The 19,477-nt window shown below is 46.8% G+C and overlaps 1 long non-coding RNA gene across 1 annotated transcript; it reads left to right on the forward strand.

Annotated features, from left to right (window-relative positions):
• The first annotated feature begins 5,512 nt into the window (after positions 1-5,512).
• On the forward strand, positions 5,513-19,404 carry LOC149852639 (uncharacterized). The gene is made up of 6 exons (XR_016439247.1): positions 5,513-5,904; positions 10,903-11,054; positions 11,784-12,132; positions 14,684-14,965; positions 17,478-17,582; positions 18,800-19,404. It is a non-coding gene; the product is annotated as an uncharacterized LOC149852639 (long non-coding RNA).
• Positions 19,405-19,477: the final 73 nt, after the last annotated feature.

Below are 19,477 nucleotides of genomic sequence, written 5' to 3' on the forward strand. Positions count from 1 at the left end.
GCCTTCCGGAAGTCCAAAAAGACTACATCCACAGCAACCCCTGCGTCTAATGATTTGGTGACCTGATCATAAAAGGCCACCAGGTTGGTCTGACAAGGACCTGCCACTGATGAACCCATGTTGGTTGCCCCTGAGCATGCAATCCCCCGCAAGGCCCTCCTGGATGTGTGCCAGGATAATTTTTTCAAAGAGCTTACCCGGGATTGAGGTCAGACTAACTGGCCTGTAATTTCCCGGGTCCTCTTTTTTTCCCTTTTTGAAGATAGGGACCACATTGGCCCCTCTTCCAGTCCTCCGGCACCTCGCCAGAGCACCACGAGCGCTCATAGAGCCGCGCCAGGGGTCCCGCAATGACTTCGGCCAGTTCCTTTAGAACCCTAGGGTGAAGATCGTCCGGACCAGCGGACTTGAACACGTCCAGCCTCTCCAGAAGTACCCTAACTAACTCCTCGCTAACCCTTGGCCCAGGCGTGTCTCTCTCGGGGCCCAAGGGGGGCCCAGCAGGGAGGTGGCTGAACTGGTCCCTACTTAGGACGACAGAGGCAAAGAAATCATTAAATATGTTAGCTTTGTCATCTGGCGTGATGACTAAGTTGCCCATCTTGTCCTGCAGGGGCCCCACATTACCCGGGACCCCTCTTTTTACCCCCCTATGTATTTGAAGAAGGACTTCTTATTGTCCTTAATCCGGGAAGCTAGTCCTATCTCCAACTCTGCCTTGGCCCTCCTGACTGCCCCCCTACATCCTCGGGCGACTGTAACATAGTCCTTCTTGGTGATGACCCCATCTCTCCATTGGGTATATGCCTCCCTTTTAGCAAGGAGACATTCCCCGGATGCTCTTAGTGAGCCATGGGGGTTTATGTGCCCTCCTGCTCCCTTTGACCCTTGTTGGGATTACCTCCCTTTGGGCATGGAGGATCGTCTCCTTAAGGAGCAACCCACCTCACCTTCGACATCCGATTCCCCTCCCCTCTGGGTCCTCAGCGCTTCCCCAACGATCCTCCTTAGCTTGTTGAAGTCAGCCCTCCTAAAGTCTAGGGCTGTTGCCTTGCTGCAGCCCCCCCCCCCCCCCCCCCCCCCCCTCCTTGCCACCTGACGCTGGATGGTGAATTCCAGCAAGCGATGATCGCTGTCTCCCAGGTGGCGCCATCACCCCGCAACACCCCTCACCAGGTCATCACCCGTGGCCAGCACCAGGTCCAACAAGGCGTCTCCCCTGGTGGGACTCGTGCACCTCCTGGTTAGATGGAGGTCCTGCACTCTGGCTAAGAACCGACGTGAGCGATCAGATTTGGCTGACTGCTCCTCCCAGGCAGATGTCTGGGAAGTTCAGGTCCCCCATGATGACCACATCCTTAGCCCTCACTGCCTCTGTAAGCTGACCTAAGAATTCCTGGTCAAGCTCTTCTCCCTGGTTGGGAGGTCTATAGTAGACTCCCACCGTTAAGTCTCTCTCCCCTGGACTGCCTTTTACTCTAACCCAGAGCACCTCAGAGTGCCCCCCCTCTACCCCCTTGCTAATTAACGAGGAAGTATATTCCTCCTTGATGTAGAGTGCTACTCCTCCACCTGTCCTTCCTATCCTGTCCTTCCTGTATAGCCTATAGCCCTTGACACTCACCGCCCAGTCATGCGATGAGTCCCACCACGTTTCTGTGATCCCTACTATGTCAGGGCTGGTGACAGCTAGGAGGGGAGGGCGAGTTCCTCCTGCTTCTTCCCCATACTTCGAGCATTCGTGTAGAGGCATTTGAGGCCTTCAATGGTTGTGCCCACTGACCCCCTAGTCTCAGCAATGCCCCGTCCCCCCATCGCTTACCTGTTTCTACCTTTTGACCATTGGTCTGGGCTCACTGGCTGTTGCTGGGCCTGGTAGTTCATCGTCTCCTCCGCCCTCATCTTCCCCCTCCCCCGACGTGCCTAGTTTAAAGCCCGCCGAAGGAGGTTCACCAACCTGGAAGAGAACACACGCTTACCTTTAGGGGAAAGGGTGGAGCCCATCCCATCCCAGCATGTCTCTCATCACGATGTGCCGGTCATGGCTGAGGAAGCCAAAGCCCGCCTCGAAGCACCATTCCTGTAGCCTCCAGTTGGTCTCCTCAATGCACATCTCGTGACGTCTGCCTCGACCGCTCACTGGCAAGATGGAAGAGAAGACCGCCTGTGCGCCCATCTCCCTCAGCACGCCTCCCAGAGCATGGTAGTCCTCCATCAGGCGATCAGGGGCTCTCCTGGCCGCATCGTTAGTACCCACATGGACAAGGACCATGGGGTAATAATCGGTGGGCTGGATGATGGACTGGAGCATCCCCTTCACATCCTGAATCTTCGCTCCGGGCAGGCAGTAGACCTCGCGTGCTGAGGGATCCTGATGCGACAGATGGGGGCCCTCCGTACCTCTCAGGATGGAGTCACCAATCACGATGACGCGACGCTTCCTCCTCTTAGGCCTCTTGACTCCCGCCGCCCGCACAGGACATTGTGTGCACAAAGTCTCCTCCCTGGAATCTTCCACTGCTCCCTCCTCCTCCAGGGCTGCCAGGACCTCATATCTGTTCTCCAGATGGACAGGAGGAACTGGTGCCGGCAACATGGTTAATCGCCCTGGCGCGGTAGACCGTCTGCCACTCAGCAGTGGAGGGCTCATCCCGGGCTGCCCTCTCCTCTGTTGTATCACCCTGCAGAGAAAGAAAATACCTATCAATTTCCTCCTCTGCCTCACGGATTCCCCTCAGCCTGCTAACCTCCTCCAGGAGGCTCCTGCACCCGCTCCTCCAGGGTCCTAAGGCGGATACCTACAGGACAGGTGCAGGAGTACCTCTCCAATAATGTATTTAATTACACAATGAGTAAATGGGAGACACCACCTCTCTGATTAAAGCTGGGAGCATAAAATTAGCCTCATTTATAGCAGCTTCCATTGTGTTAACAACCTTGCTCACCTTTCTTTCATCCGAAGAGGTCATTGCTCAGACTCTCTGAGCCCCTTCCTATCTATCACCAAATACCCTCTCTGCAGCCATAATAAATGCATGGCCTAGCTATCACCCTCCAAACGGGAAGAGTGAACAGCAAGGAAAAGCTGAAAGAGCAAGAAAATGTGAAGGTAGAAGGAACGCTACGGTATGGGCAGCCCAGCACTGTGAGTGCAGAGGAGGCTTCATTGGCAGTAATGGATGTTGTATCTGTGGTGGGATTTTGCAAGCAAGACCTTTTCCAGCCAGTGGTGAACTACAGCACAAAAGCTCTTATGTGTCTCATGTTCAGCAGAGCCCTGGGTGTCCTTGACCTGTTGAAGCATTTGTTTAAACATGTAAACATTTCTCTTTGTCAGTCTGACACTTGCCAGAGAGTAGAGCACAGCAGACCTGGGCTGGGCTGGGCTGGGCTTCAACCTTTGGACTCTGCAGTAATACATAAATGAACTTCTTCAGTCAAAAGGTTACTAGTGACTCAGCCGTTTGGTGAAGTTATTCCAGTTTGACAATGAAATGAAACGTCCTTTGTATGTAACCAGTCTCCTCTCCAACAGCACGGAGAACAGACTTGTCAGCTCTGCTCTTGCCTCCATCTAAAATGGAGCATGTGCAAAGCAGTCTACGATCACCAGCGCTGCCAGTACAGCCAGTCCATGGTGGCTTCTTTAAAGGATTCGTATCTCCCAGTCCTAAAGGAGATGCCCTCAAGGACTGCCGTTCAAACTTTGCTACAGGTATCCTCATTTGCTACCTCTGTGAAGGCAGCAAGAAGGAGAAGGAGGTCTGTTTCAGGTCAGCATGATAAAAGTTAAGAACTACTTTTCACTAGAAGAGTGGAAGGAAAACCTGTCGTACAGCTCCTGGGCTTTGGCCCTAATTTGCTTTGGACAGTGGCCACACTTCCAACTGGAGGCAGTGCCTGGGATGGGCTAATCCTCATGCTCATATGTAGACACCTCCAAGGTTCATCGTAAGGCTGCTCTGCTCCTCTGCTCAATGTCAAGCCAATTGTCAAATGAGGGATCAAGATTTTTCACTTACATCAGACTGGCAAAGACAGCAGGAGATATATTCCGCTTCCTTGGATCCTCTGAGCATATATTCAATAACTTCTCTCTCCTTGCAGTGTCAGTGCCTGCATGTCCCCTTCTTTTACCTGTGCCATTTTTGGGGGGTTGCTCTTTGGTCCTGTTGTTGTACTTGTTCTATATGAAAGTTTGCAGTGGGTCATTGTTAGGAAATTTTGGGGAAAGGGGTGCCTGGAAATGCAGAGGACTGAACTGGATGGCCTTAGAGGCCCTTCCAAACCTATGGTTCTAGGCAAGGCTGCCCAGAGTGGGAAGAAACTGGTGCAGTTTGCCCCGGACCCTGAATAGCAAGGGCCCTGCAGCATAGAGACCATGCTGTTTCTGAGCCCCTTACTATCTGTCACCACATCCCAACTCTGCAGCCAGAATGGATGCAAGGCCTAGCTATCACCCTCTAGTATGGGAAGAGTGAACGGCAAGGAAAAGCTGAAAGAGCAAGAAAATGTGAAGGCACAAGGAACGCTACGGTATGGACAGACCAGCACTGGGTGTCCTTGACCTGTTGAAGCATTTGTGTCAGTCTGACGCTTGCCTGAGAGCAGAGCACAGAAGACCTGGGCTGGGCTGGGCTGGGCTGGGCTGGATGGAGGCAAACCTGACTGAGGCAGGAAATTGGACTAGCTGACCTCTGGCGGTCCCTCCCAGCTGTACTCCAGCACAGAGCAGCGCAGTCGCAACATGTGAAGGAGAGGCCCTCAGGGACTGTCACTCAGACTTTGCTACAGGTATCCTCACCCCCAGCCCTTCACCTGCAAACTTTCCAGGGGGGCTGGTCGGGGGTACACATGCACACTCAGCCCCCTGCAAATAATTTTTTCTCCCTCCCTCTATGCTTAGAGATTTCACATGACTTTAATGGATGAGGTCTGTATGGATTTAATGCCATGAAAGGACAGCGTCCCAGCAAGTCCTTCCACATGTTGCCCCATGTGTGTCCAGCATCACTCTGGTCTTCCCTGGCTGGTGCTTGAGGCAGGTGCTCCTCATCCAAGGGTCCTTTTACAGCTGCATTTGCTCAGATACGTCCTCACCCCGATTTCTCTTTCTGTCAGTGGAGAAGAGCTGTGATCTAGCCAGGTAATGAAAGTTCATACTGTAGTGTGTGCATTGTGTAATGTAATGTGTTGTGTGAGCAGGAAATGTGACGTTAGCTCATAGCAGAAGGGGAGAAACCCTGCAGAGCCCTGCCGACTGTGATGCTGAACTACAAATCCCAGAGGCCTCTGGAAGCAGGAAGAGGAAGTGATGAGCAACCCTGCAGAGTCCTGAACTGCAAATCCCACTTTTCTTTAAAAAAGTAAGAAAATCCCTTTTGCCTGTTGTGCTCCTGCCTGAGTATGTCTATTGGTGCAATATTGAGTCAATGGTCAATGCTCTCTTTCCCTGGGATTTCTGTTCCCTTTCTCCTTTCCAGACATGTTATTAGGAGAGTTAGCAGCAGGAAATGCTTTTTACTAAGGTCAAAAGACTGAAAAGCTCTTAGGTCCAGACTTTTTATTGGAGGCATCTAAAAGTTCCCCCCACACACCCGACACTTTCTGGACATGTAAGTGCTCGTGTCTGCGCATGTGCAGTAGGCTGCGCCCTGCCCGGGAAGCTGCTGTTCCTTTCACTTCCCAAATTAACAAATGCTGCAAGATGAAAAGGCGTAAAGAAGTTTGAAATAATAAAACTGGAGAGGAAAGCTACAATTCAACACTACAGCTCATTTACTGTGGGAATGAGATGTGGATCTTGCTGTCTGACACTGTGAAAAACTTCTTCCAACTTGACAAAACCGAAGCCCTGTTTCGGAGGCAGATCACAGCACAGCACCGCTCGGCAGGATCAGGCAGGTAGGTGAACTTCGCTCGATCGAGAAACATTCAGGAGACCTTTTATAACCTGTGAAACACCCCATTTTTAGATGATATAACAATGATAACATTAGATGATCTTTTGACATTTTGTTTTATTACTTAAGCAAAAACGAAATGTGTACATTCACAAATAATTTCATTAGAAATACTTTACAGACATTACAGCAAAAACAAAACAAAAACCTCAAAAAAGACCAAAAATCCCCCACAAACCACCCAAAGGAAATGGGAAGAACACAGACAAATCTTGCTCTAAGTTAAGACAAAATATGGAAGATAACCTCTTCTATTTGGGGCCCAGGAAAAAGAACTTCCAATCTCAACTTGCATCAGTTTCTTTTTTAATTATTTTCTTTTGACCTTTTCTTTCTGCTGTTTTCATGCTCTGATTGTAGAGTTATTTTAATAGTTTTCTTTGAAAGAAGCAGGAGAATAGTATTTCCAGAATTAATCAAATTGGAAAATTGTACCTTTTACTAATTCTGGCATCAGTGGGAATTAAGCACATAATTAAATATTAATAAGTGTGGAAATACATATATGCTGAATCGCAGGGATCATGATGATATAGCTTCAGGAAAAATTTGATGACCTATTAGTGGGATAAGTCATGTTTCAAGTGGTGAATTAGAGTATTTTTCACAATTTTTAATACAGGACAGAAAGTTTTGTTGGAGTTTGTTAGGGGAGAGTAAAATTTTTTAACAATTTTTCATGAAAGCTTTTCAACATAATAGACTTTTCTTTATTTTAATTTTGTTATGGATTTGTTCCTAATTGTTTTAGAAAACAATTTACAACATGTTTTAATTTCCATTTAATTTTTGATAACACAAAAAATAAGATGAAATAAAAATGTTCCTAAGTTTTTTTTTCTTTTTTTCTCCTTTAAGCATCAATAGAGAGCAAACAGTGAAAATCTATAGATTCCCGGCAATGCATATATTTCACTTTGAAACTATTTGAAACAAGAACTCGTTTGACATCATGTCATGACCAACTTAGGAAAATAGCAGGAATACTTGAAAGAATTTTAAAATTCTTTTAATTGCCATCTTCTACAAATCTGTCTTGTAATGCTGTCCACTTCCACTGCTACATCACTAATGAAGAAATAGATAATGCTTTTCTAAAAGCCTAAGCTCCTTGAGTCCTGCTATTAAATGATATTTCTGCTCCAAGTTGTTTGTTTTTTTTACAGAAATTTCCCATCCCTGTTGTTCAGAGAAAAGTATATTGATATTCTTTCATACTCTAGAGAATATGATCCCAGGGGTAATGAAGGTCTCAGGTGACAGAATTCAACATGCATTTTACACCCCATTATTTTTAGGCAAGTCCTATCAGTCCTGGGGCCCTGACTTGTGCTTTTTTGAAGCCTTGGCATTAGGAGCCTGCAGGTCCCTGTGCGAGGCGTCTCTTCCCCAGCTTCTCGCACTGAACCCGCAGCAGCTTGTGAAGGGCTCGGGCAGAGGGCAGGCAGCTCTGTGGGTTGTCCCCTTTATGTGGGGACAGAGATCCAGACCTGCCCCTGGGTATTATATCATCTGCAGCTAAAAGAAAGCAGTTCCTGCACAGCACAGGAAAAAGCTGCTCAAAATGCAAGAGCCTGATGCAGTGATTGTTTCCCAGACTCACTTGAAATATTGAAACAACTCCAGGTGTGTCTACCCCATAGTTTGTAGCAGAGCATGAAGATACCCGGTCTGCCTGGCAATAAGTTAGCTTGAGTACGGGCATCGTGTAGCCACATCTGTGTGCCGATTACTCTGCTATTTGGTTAGCCTGAAGAAACACTGCTTTGGGCTTCAGCTGACTTTCACCAATTATTTGTCTGCACTGGGGAGCTGTCATGACCACAGCTGGGAAGACATAGCTGTAGTGATAGCACCCGCTAGGGGAGATGGTGGCAACTGAATCCACCTGGTTTACTAATCAAACTGACTCTAACTACATCTCCCTGGCAACTGAATTTCCCTACAGTTTCTCTATATTCAGGGTTGTCACATAGTGGATTTAGGTATTATTACAAGTGTGATTGTATAATGGCAAAAAGTGAGGTAGAATGACATTTAGATTCATACTCATAAAAGAGACACTTCTGTGCCACTTACTTGTCTATGAGGCAAAACAGGATTTTGCCCTGCGTACTGTTGTTTCGTAACTCCTATAAACACTGTGAAATGTCATTTTGAGACGACCGGAGAACAGTATTAAAATAGAGATTGCTACAGGTACATATCAAGAAGGGGGCATCCTTAAGTTTCCCAGCTTCCAGAGTCACACCCCAGAGCTCCTGGAAGCAGGGAAAGCCATGCAGGCACTCCCGAGGTTGAGGGGCCAGATCCTGCATGGAAAATCCTGGGGCACACAAGGCTGAGACCCCAAACCCAGAGACCTTCTGCCTGAGGTGGCTGGTGAGTGCGGGAGGCTCCAGGCTGCCTGTGCTTTCCTGCCATAAAGAAAGTAGACATCCACCACAATAAAGCACCACAAATTACTGCTACCTTTTTTAGCAACCATATTGTAGTGTGACATAGAGTACAGATACCTATTTGCTTTGCTTTCTGCCACCACAGAATGTTTATGGCATCACAAAGGCAACAAAAGATGATGTCTGCATTGCTGTGCAGGATTGAATGGACACCTGGCAAAAGCCTGTGCCCAGTTTTACACAGCAGTGGACAGCCTTCTCAAACATATGTGCCTGAAGCGAAGTCAAATGGGTTTCTCTTTTAATTGACTGAAAGTTAAAACACTCAGTGTAGGTCTCCTGTTGAGGGGGAGTAATTCCAGAATAACTATTCCCAGTTAACTCTGCATGTCAAAACACTTATTCTGAAATAAGAATATCCACAGAGGACATACTCGGGACCACTCTGAATTTATACTCTTATTCTGTATTAATTTCCACTCATTCCATTTTGTCAGAACCACAACTTGCCTTTCCATGGCCAAACTCAGGAACCAAATATCTCAACAGCTTTTTCTGATGAGTCTTTGTTTTCCATGAGTTATCCCACGAGACTGTCTAACCCTAGGACCCTGGGATAATTGCATCATTGTCTGTAAGTGAAACTCCTTTAGGCTTCTTGGCCTGTTGGAAATAGTGAAGGATTGTGAAACTGTTTGAAACTCTCAGACATTGCAAAACACCATCTCCACACTGCAGAGCATACAGCTCATTATGCAGGACTGATCAACACTGTTCAACACAGAGCTCTGAAAACTCCTGGCACTCTGGACTGGAAGAAGGCCAATGTGGTGCCTATCTTCAAGAAAGGGAAGAAAGTGGATCTGACTAAATATAGGCCCATCAGCCTGACTTCTATCCAGGGGAGGTCTCAGAAAATTTTATTAAAGGAGCCATCCTTAATGGACTGGCCAACGCCAACATCCTTAGGGATAGCCAGCATGGGTTTGTTGCGGGTAGGTCTTGCTTGACCGATCTCATTTCCTTCTACGACCAGGTGACCTATCACCTGGACAAGGGAGAATAGATTGATGTCATATATCTTGACTTCAAAAAAGCCTTCAACCTGGTAACCTCTTAGTGAAACTGGCCAATTGTGTCCTTGGGTCCACCACGATCTGCTGGCTGGGAAATTGGCTCCGTGGTTGGACCCAGAGGGTAGTAATTGATGGCAGTCAGTCGTCATGGTGTCCTGTGACCAGTGGGGCCCCCCAAGGCTTTGTCCTTGGACCCATATTGTTCAACGTCTTCATTAATGATGTGGACATTGGAGTCAGGAGTGGACTGGCCAAGTTCACCAATGACACCAAACTTTGGGGCAAACTATCTACACCAAAAGACAGGAGGACGATCCAGGCTGACCTGGACAGGCTCAGCAAATGGGCGGACGAGAACCTGATGGTGTTTAATGCTGAAAAAAGCAAGGTTCTCCACCTAGGGAGGAAAAACCTGCAGCATCCTTATGGGCTCGGCACTGCTATGCTGGCTAGCACTATGGAAGAAAGAGACTTGGGGGTCATAGTTGACCACGAGATGAACATGAGCCTGCAATGCAATGCTGCGGTGAGTAAAGCAACCAAAATGCTGGCTTGCATCCATAGATGCTTCTTGACCAAATCCCAGGACGTCATTCTCCCTTTGTGCTCGGCCTTGGTGAGGCCTCAGCTGGAGTACTGCATTCAGTTTTGGGCCCCACAATTCAAAAATCATGTGGAGAAGCTTGAGAGAGCCCAGATAAGAGCCAGGCACATGATCAAAAGTCAGGAAAACAGACCTTACGATGACAGGCTGAGAGCCACGGGACTCTTTAGCCTGGAAAAGTGCAGGCTCAGGGGTGATCTGATGGCCACCTGTAAGTTTATTGGGGTGACCACCAGGATCTGGGGGAATGTTTGTGCATCAGAGTGCCCCAATGGATGACAAGGTCAAACAGTTATAAACTATTGCAAGACAGTTTCAGGCTGGACATAAGGAAGAATTTCTTTACTGTCCAAGGTCTGGAACAGTCTGCCATCAGAGGTGGTTCAAGCACCTACATTGAACACCTTCAAGAGCAAATTGGACTCAATGATCTTCTGAGGTCCCTTCCAGCCCTAATGTCTATGAAATCTATGAAACACTCCCCACATTTGCCACAGCCACTGGCACAGTACTCTGAAGAGCTTGAAGAGGACAAATCTCATGTTGCCTTGAACAGCTCTATTGGCATGTCACTGTACCTGCACTCCGTGTTTCCTTTTTACCAGTGCACAGTTTTATAATTCTAGATTTCATTCATTTAACATGGTCTAAAATGTAATGAAAACTCTTTTTCATTTAGGGGAAAAGGGAGGGAGATATCAGGGATAATCCTGGAATTTGTGTTTCAGCGACTGTTTTAATTCTGCACTTTCATAAGTTTATTCAAACCAGGGTTGTTCCCCTTGTATACGTGTACGTGCTGTCCTCCTGCTATCTCATCCAGAACACAACGGTGGTAACCAGCGCTCTATGTTCTCCAGGTGAATACTTTTCTGCCGTCCCCTTGTGCTTTTGCATCAAGTTTCAGTGAAGAAGATGCCTTCCACATTGTGCCAAATCTCCAGTGTCTCCACATTGCTGCCTGGTTTACTCACGTTCTTCATTACTTTTCATATTTGCAAGGTAAAATCAGGTAGGTGTCTGCTCTGTACTAATGTGTGCTCTGCTGCTGCTGAAAGATTTTTTTAAATTTTTGATTGACATATTGCACCAATTCTAGTCTTTCCTGGAAAATGGGAAAGAATTTGTGAGAAATTCTAGATGGCATTAACATCATTGTGTAGGAAGAAACAATAACTACGTATAAAATAAAGTTTTCCTCTTTCTGTCCAAGCATACAGAAGAATAGCTGTTTCTCTGTTGCCCGATCATATGTCCATATTTCTGTGTGCTTCGATGTTCCTTGTTCCCACAGTAACATAACATCCTCCTTCTCCTCACTCCACTGGGTTTTCAAAACAATACTGAGGAGGAAAATTCTCTTTTATTACACATTTCAGTGATTTGATATTTGTATCTAATCACAAAATGTGATTAAATCATCAAGGCACCCAAATTTTTTCTGGGATACAATGTTCAGAAATATCCATTCAAAACGCTGACATTTCTATGACAAAAAATACATACGTTGTATTTATTCAGGATGTACTATCATTCCTCAGACACTGAATATCTTATGTTGGGCAGTCAGCTGCAGTTAAAGTTGCTCAGCCGTTTCAGGTTTAAACCTGTGTTTTCAGTTATTTGTCGCTTTACCAGTCCAGGCTGAAACTCTGCCAGGTGGTTATCCATCTCACGTGACTATCTTGGATTTCACTTTACCTCTGAGCTTACTTTGGGGTGTTTTTGGTACATTTTACAGCCCTGTTTACAGTTGTTGGACCTGATCAGCCAATCACTGCCATTGTGGGGGAAGAGATTGTATTGCCATGTCACCTGTACCCTAACACGAGCGCTAAGGACATGGAAGTGAGGTGGTTTCAACCTGGGTCTCCAAATGATGTTCATCTGTACCGTGATGGGAGAGATCAGTTTGGAGGACAGATGCCAGAATACAGGACAAGGACAGTGGTTTTGGAAAGGTGGCCTCACAGATGGAAATGTTTCCTTGACAATTCTCAATATTGGGCCTTCAGATGAAGGGCTATACATCTGCTATGTTGATGATGATATTACTTACAAAGAAGCTGTGATAGATCTGAAGGTAGCAGGTCAGTGGCTTGTCTCAGTTTATCTGCGTGGATTTCAGGTTTTTTCTCTTTCAAAATATGCCAACTGCATGGAACGTATGTGTGAATTATTTTACAAGTAGACCCTCTATTTCAATTTTATCCAGCCATTTTCACATTTCAAGCATATTTCAATTTTTGTGTGTATTTAATCATTTTAAGCAATATTTCAAAAGCAGCTAGTTTTTCTTTGCTCTTGATTTCTCAGTGCTTGGGACCTTCTAATTTCACATCCAAGTTCTTTCCATTTTTTCTTGGACCAACATTGACTTTTAGCCTAAATAGTGCTTTTTCGTTCATCATATTTACTCCCCAGTATAGTTACAGAGAGCAAACATCTCCCTTTCTGCCTCTCTTTTCCTAGGTTGTAAAAGCCCAGATGTTCTCCTAAGATAAACCTTTCTCTTTTCAGATCCCAAGCCTCAGTTAGAGTCCTAATTTGCTTCTTTTTCCATTTAATTTGAATCCTGCCAGTCTAGTGCGTCAATTCCCAGGATAAGTTTCTACAACCAGCCCTTCTTAGTAAAACCTCGTAACTATGTGCCCGGGAGAGAGACAAGATTTGAGCCTATGATCTGGACCTCTTTTTGCAAGTTTAGACATGGAATTAACATACGTCTGCAATCTCCTTGATCACCACCCGCTCCGTCATGGGGGCAACCCCCTCCCCTTTTCCCTCCAGCCTTTGCCCTATCTTCATAGATGACTTTTTCTAATACTCTACTAACTGTTCTCTGATTGCCTTTGTTTGCATGTCATTGTTTCATGGAAACTTCTGAAGCTGAAGTGAACCAGTTCTGTTGTGGACTTGGATGATGTCTGTTGGTTGGGATTTATGTTCCTTTGAAATGTGCACTTCTGGAAGGGAGGATTTCTATCCCTTCCTTTCACCTAATTTAGAGTTTTCACTTGTGTGGTTGCTTTGTTTTCACATCTAAGAGACTTGAACACAAATATCTATAATAAAACAATATTGAATACATTTAGTAGTCATTACTATAAGATAAAGCAATAATATAATTTCGTAAATATCACAGAGTGTAGGGTCAGAAGAGACCTATCAGATCATTTAGTCTGACCCCCTGCCCTGGGCAGGAAAGAGTGTGGTGGTCAGATGACCCCAGCAGGTGTTTTCTCCAATCTCCTTTTAAATACCTCCAAGGAAAGGGATAGCACCACCTCCTTTGGAAACATATTCCATATTTTGGCATCCCTCACTGTGAATTATTTTTTCCTGATGTCTAATCTAAATTTGCTCTCCTGCAGTTAGTGGCCATTTCTTCTAGTTACCCGGATGGCCGTCTGCTAAACATAGTATCCCATATTTCCTGCTGCCCAGTCTGATGAGCTTTTAGATGGCCACAAGATCACCTCTCAGCCTTCTCTTGCAGAGGGTGAAGAGATTCAGGTCCCTCACATGGTTCTGTTGAATCCCCCCTGAAGTGTGGTGCCCAAAACTGGATGCAGTACTCTGGCTGGGGCCTGACCAATGCTACAAAGAGAGGGGAAGTGTCACCTCCCTAGGCCTGTTTGTGATGCACCTACTTATGCAAGAAAAAGTGTGGTTAGCTTTATTCATTAGGGCTGTGTGAAAAGGCTCTGTTTTGTTTCACTTCAGTTTCAAGGTTTTGATGGAACAGCGTTTCATTCGAATTTCAGTTCAATTTGAAACAGCTGTTCCATTGTGCTTTGTCGAAACAGTAAGACTGTTTCGGCTCTGTTTCTATGTTTCGTTAGCTCGGGTGGGCATGGGAAGTCAGCCCAGCTGGGCTGACACCCTGTCTCCTGACTGATTTTGCGCCAGGGATGAAGTGCTATGGTTGAAACTTTTTTTACTTTTGAAACATTTTGACTAGCCTCATTTTGTTTCAAGGCTGTTTCAGCACTCTTTGTTTCCTTTCGACCTCAAAATGAGTCGAAACCATGTCGAAACAAAACGGCTGGGAAATTTCACACAGCCACATTACTTATTACTTCATTGCATTGGTGACTCGTGCATTTTGGAGTTGACTACGACTCAGATCCTTTCCCACTGCTGTGCTACCTAGGATGGCACCTCCCAGGCTGTAGGAGTGTTGATGATTCTTCCTCCCTAGGTGCAACACACGGGACTTGTCTTTGTTAAACTGCATCCTATTCTGTTTTGCCGACTTCCCCAGCCTGTCCAAATCCACCTGGATTTGCTCCCTGCCCTCTAGTTTGTTTCAACCTCCCCGCATAGTTTGATGTCATCTGCAGACATGGACAGAGTGCTTTCTATTCCCTCCTCCAAGCCACTAATGAAGATATTGAACAGTACCAGTTCCAGACTCTGTCCTGGAACTGGATAATATATATAATGATATATATGGATTGCTTGCTTTAAGCCCTTCTGCTGTGTTTAATCTGATCTGCTTCAGCTTCATTTGCTTTCTTTCCTTTGCCTGATGTCATGTCTGCAAAGGTTCATTCTGTGGTTACTCAGAAACAGGCTTTTGGGACTTCTGCTAAATTGACTCACAGATTTAAGAAATATTCTTTCTTTCTTTTCTAGCTTTAGGCTTTACTCCTATAATCGCTGTGGAGGATTACGAGAAGGAAGGGATCCGCGTGACATGTCGATCAGCTGAGTGGTACCCAGAGCCCCAGGTGCTGTGGAGAAATGCCCAGGGGCATCATATACCATCGCTTTCTGTAATCAAATCCCCAAGGGCGAATGGCCTGTTTGAAACAGAAATTTCTGTTGTCATAAACGGACATTCAGACCAGAACTTGTCCTGTTGGATCAGGAACAGCCTCCTTGACCAGGAGAAGGAATCAGCAATTCACATATCAGGTCAGTTTCCATCCAAACCCTACAGTGAACCACCTCCGCTGGAAACCAAGTGACACATAAAGCAGACATACGCATGGCTAGCATTTCCACGGGGTCAGAATAGAAATCCATTGAACTGTGTGTTTGCAATATATCTGAACGTGGATTTTATCTCCCTCGAACTTTGGAAATTTTACCTTAAAGAAACTGGCCTATGCAGTCACTCAAACTATCATCGAGTCCAGCTCCGTGCCCCAGGGGCAGGAAGTCACCAGGGATCACAGGATCCCAGCAATATAAACATCCATGTGTCTCTTGAAGGTGTTCAAAGTAGGTGCTTGAACCACCTCCGGCACCAGTCTATTCCAGACCTTGGGGGCTCAGACAGTAAAGAAGTTCTTCCTTAAGTCCAGCTGGAAATGGTCATGGAGGAGTTTGTGACCATTTGACCTTGTCTTCCCTTGGGGCGCTCTGGTGATTTCCCACTGATTCTGGTGAGACCCCTGTGAAACTTGTAGGTGGCCACCAGATCCCCCCGAGCCTGCGCTTTTCCAGGCTGAAGAGTCTCATAGCTCTTAGCCTCTTATCATACAGTCAGGAAAAGAGACCTTCGCCCCCCTCCTCCCCCCCCAATTCGGGTTTGACTCGACCCTCCCCTCAGCCCCCACTCCTGCTTCAGGTCTGAACCCACTCCCCACCTATCCCACTTCAGATCCAGCATCACCCCACCCAGGACGGATCTGACCCTGGCCTCCCCGCCCCCTTTCGGGTATGAACCAGCTTTCCCCTCCCCGCTTTGGGTCTGACCCTGTTTCCCACCCCCACTTCGGTTCTGACTCCACATGCCCCCGCCCCCCTGTTTGGGTTTGACCGCGCTCCCCCCTTCCTTCCCCCTCTGCTCTGGGTCCAGCCCTGCCTCTCCACCCTCCCCGCTGCTTCGGGTCTGACCTTGATCCCCACCCAGCCTTCCCAGTGGTTTTTATCTGCACCCGCTCCCCCACTCCCTTCCCCTCCAATAAGGCTCCTGCTTCATGGCCCCCATTCAACCCAGTGCTTCTTTTCCCCCCAGTTTAGGTATCACCCCACCTCCCCCGCTCCGGCTGTTTGGGTCCTATTCTGCCCTGCTTTGGATCTGCCCCCACCACCCATAAACCCCTCATTTGGCTCTGACACCTCCCCACCCCACTTTGCATAGTACCACGCTCCCCACCTCCACCCTGGTTTGGGTCTGAAACGTCTCCCTGAACCCTCTGCAACACTGAGGGTCCTACCCCGCCCCCTCAGTTTAGGTTTGACCCCACCCCTCCTCCTTTCTGGTTTGGATCCAACCCTGTCCCCCCTGCTTTAGGTCCACCCCCTGGTCGGTCCAGGTCCGACCACATTTCCCACACCTCCCCTGCACCTCCGGTTCAACCCTGCCCCCCCCCCCCCTTTGGTTCTGACTCTGCTCCATGCTTCCACCCCACTTCAGGTATGACACCACTCCCCCCCGGTTCGGGTCTGATCCCAGCACCCCACTCCCCCCGACTTCAGGTCTGAACCCATTCCTCACCTCCCACCTCCCCCGCTTCAGGTGTGATCCACCCCCCTGGTAGGGCTCAAAACCTGCCCCCCGAACCCCACTTTCAGGTCTAATCCCACTTGCCCCCGCTTTGGTTCTGACCAATCTTTCCCCCATTCTCCCCACTTCTGCTCCAACTCTGCTCCCTCCCCCCAGTTTTGGTCTGACCGCCCCCCCGACCCCTGGTTCTGTCCAACCCCACCCCCCTTCCCCCACACCATTCGCATCTGATCCACCTCCCTTACGCCGGATCAGATCTGACCTCACTTTGCCCCTCCTCTCCACTTCATGTCCAAACCCACACACCCCCCTGCCACCATTTGGGTCCCACTCTGGCTTTTCTGAATGGAGGACCCCTTAGCATATAGTTCTGTAAGTGTGATTTTTTTTTTTTTTTTTTTTTTTGCTTTTATTCACTGTTTAGATGCATAATAGTGCTTATCCTAGACCTTCCTCCTGAGCATGCTTAGTATACTGTGCTATGGCTGTGAAGATACTGGAGTATTTATGTAATTCCACATAGATCCCAAAGCTTTTCTCAGAAAAAAAAAGACCTATGGCTGGCAGTTGTGTGATGATAGAGAACATGGAGGAGGATTTAAAGTATTTCTGGATTTTGTTTCTAGCATATTCACATAAAGATTGATCCTCTTCCATTACAGATAGAAAAACTATCTAAACACAGCATAATTGCCAAAAATTGCAGTTATATGGCTAAATAATTTCCACTTAGCCGTGTAAAGGTGAGCTAGCATGTTTCCTGTTTATTCATGATAAATCACTATGGAAAGTCAGTTTGGTGGTTATTAAAGCATATATCTGACTTTTTGCAACTCTAGGAGTTGCTGCTCTCATTCATGTCTCAGGCAGCTCCTGAGAGGAACTATTAATGGATGGCCTTGGAATAAATACATTTAATTTTTTTTTCACCAATAAGAAACTAAAGCAAGCCCTGGGCATCTTGTTTTTCAGTTCTCTTCTTTCCCCGTGTGAATCCCTGGATGGTGGCGCTGAGCGTGAGCCTAGTGGTTGTGTTAAGTTTCACAATCGTGAATGTATATCTCTTCAAAATAAAAGGTAAATACAGGGTGGGGGGGATATATAGTATAGTTAGTGAATAATTTTATTCTAATAAATCAAAGCGTGTATGAATAAGATTTTACTGCAGACAACCAAAAGGAGGCAGGTAGGCACTGTGCCACACACCAAGCCTCCAGCACAGCGAAGTGCAGTTGGCAGGGGGTGTTGCTTGTCTGTGGGTAGGAGGAATCAGGGGCTAAAAACAGCCTACTCCCCAAGTCCCCAGTGGACACTTACCCCTCCCATCTGATCCAGTGGCCATTTTTAACTCTAACTGCCCCCTAACTTCCCCAAATGTCTATACATACCATTAAGGAAAAGTGGAGCTGTTATTCTGTTAAAACTTCTATAAATTTCTGTCCTTGAAATAGGGATATGCCTTCTGACACACATCTCTACACCCATATGGTTAGCCAAACACTACAGAATATTTAATGTCATGCCCCCAGTAATCTATGCAAGTAAACAGCTGGTCAGCACCACTGGGGTAGGTGGGGGCTACTTTTCCACTGCTCTCTTCTGGTTTCGGAAGCAAATGAGCTTTTCTAGACCTTGAGAAAACTCAAGAATCTCAAGTCTTTAGACTCTAGCACCTGACCTACCAGCACTCTCTAGAGATGCCCATTGTTTAGAGACCAGTGGGTACTAGGTCCCATCCTGAAACCACTAGAGGGATTTATGTATCACCAGAACATCTCCCTACACAGCTACATGGAAAAGTACAGTCTCATCCCCAGACACAACTCCTACGTGGAGCTTGGCCCTTCTACCCTGGAGCTCTTGAGCACAGGCTTCCTCCAACTTAGGCTGTGATACCAGTCATGCTACCATCCAGGACGCGTCAGCAATCTTTGTCTCACTTTTCTCTTAGAGCATCAAAACTCCTAAAAATTTCACGATTTTAGAAGGCTGTGAACATGCACACAGACTTGATTCACCCGGTCCTGTATATTCAAATTCTTAAAAAGCAGATCAAAGCAAGTTAGCACAGTTGAAGTAAATATAGAAGAGTTTCCCACTTCTCTTGCCCTTGCAACACCAATGAGGACAGGCAGAAAAGAGTCACATTTCTCAGGAACTGGACCCTGGATACTACTGGTGGTATGCGGATAAGCACCACAGAGAGGTTGTCGCACAGATCACAAAGTGCCAGGCTTAAACTTATCAAGTTGTAATGAAGCATTTAATCAATGTATTTTTTTTTTTCAATCCAGGAAGCCTTCAACGAGAACTTGGTAAGTTTTTTCTGTGTCCAACACAGCTTTTTCCACGGTATTCAGTGTAGCTAGAGCTAGCTGTTAGATTCATACGCTCCATGCTAGAAAGAACAGAAAACCGACAGCAACACTAAGATGCCCTTGGTCGTGAATGCTTTGCTCAAAGCCCTCAGGCACTCCTTCCTGGTCTCTGTCATCGTTATTATCCCAGAGCACTGCCGCGGTTGCAGCACGTCATGGAGTGAAATTGGAACATGAATGTAACTGGAGATGCAGCCATTAATTTGTTTGAACCAAAGCTTAAGGTGCCATCTCAGTGTGGTTGGGAATCATTGAAGATACTTCAACATGTGTCTCATGTATACAAGGTACCCCAAGCCTTGGAGAAAATAGGCATCTTTATTCTGTACCTACTAGAAACTTCTTGGTCAGGTCAGAGAGAATGACTAATGGCAATCCAGCTTAGATGGCAATAACGGGAGTATCTCTGGAGCCAGGCCTTCCCCTGGGAAATGGTACAGCAGGTCCAAGTCAGTGGTGGGGGGCAGGGTACTGCCATTTGAGAGTGAGGGGCAGTGGCAGGGCTGTGGGGCCTGTGGCTTGGCAGTGAGGGGCAACAGAATGGGCAGGGGTTGGACATCAGTATGTCACTGCCGCCCCACTGTCATATATCCA

Source organism: Crocodylus siamensis, chromosome 15, assembly GCF_052110815.1.
Source record: "Crocodylus siamensis isolate JL-2025a chromosome 15, ASM5211081v1, whole genome shotgun sequence".
Lineage (NCBI taxonomy): Eukaryota > Metazoa > Chordata > Crocodylia > Crocodylidae > Crocodylus > Crocodylus siamensis.